This window comes from Indicator indicator, chromosome 2, assembly GCF_027791375.1.
Source record: "Indicator indicator isolate 239-I01 chromosome 2, UM_Iind_1.1, whole genome shotgun sequence".
NCBI lineage: Eukaryota > Metazoa > Chordata > Aves > Piciformes > Indicatoridae > Indicator > Indicator indicator.
The window spans coordinates 60,332,144-60,333,169 of record NC_072011.1 but is presented as its reverse complement, the minus strand read 5'-3'; positions in this window follow the sequence as shown (position 1 = coordinate 60,333,169).

Below are 1,026 nucleotides of genomic sequence, written 5' to 3'. Positions count from 1 at the left end.
TGCAACAGCTCCGTTTATAGACAAATATATTATTGTACATTCTAGTGGTGAATGGCTCAAACCTTTACCTTGTTTTGCTCTTAAAAATGTGTTTGCACCACTTCAGCTTCCATTAGCTGAGCAAATAGCTGTCCTTGTTCTGCCACTGAGGGATTAAAAATCCCTAAATAAGGGTAGGGTTGTGCACTACATAGGCACAAGCCTTCACCTTCTCATTTCCCCTTTTACTCCCCCTCTCCCCTCTCAGTTCAACACAGTTTATCCTCTGGGTTAGCATTTAACTTATATACAGCCTCCCTTGAAACAAAATTAGGAGCCACTGATAGTTCTCATGTCCTTTTGAAGCACAAGAAACATCATTGATTGGTACATATAAAAGTCTTTGAGTTCAAATCTGTTTAAAAAAAAAGAGGAAGAAGATAAAGCCATTTTTGTAAGTCAGGTTGGCATTTAGATATTGCCAAAGCATGGCTAAACCAAGGGAAGATGGGGGCAAAGAAAAGAATTTCAGGAGAGAATTTAAATATTACAAAAATATCATCTTTTTTTTTCTCTCTTTTTTTTCTGTGTTTTTTTTTTGGAGGGGGGAGGTGTTTGTTGTTTTGTCTTTTTTTTCCTTTTTTAAAAAAAAGCAGCAGGATGCCCACTTGCTGTTGCTAACCGAAGCATGGAAAGAAGGTACAGAAATCCTTGAATACTGGAAACAAATTCAGTGTAAAGCTGAACCAAGTTTCCCCACACAAAGAGTGGTGGCAGATTTATTTCACTTGAGATACAAATCCATGTCCACATGACAGGCAGAATCTGACCATGAGGTGGAAGAAATGTTTCTATAAGTAAGCGCAGGGAAATGGGGCGAGTGAAGGCTGGCATGGTTAAACATTCTGGATCCAGAAATGCACGGTGCCCCACAAGTGCCTCTGCACACAGGACCTGCAGGACTCTGCAGTCCCTGTATATGCATATATGGCAACTCCCAGCAAGATTGATCCAGAATTAAGAGTTTGGTGGCCCACTTGTTTGAAC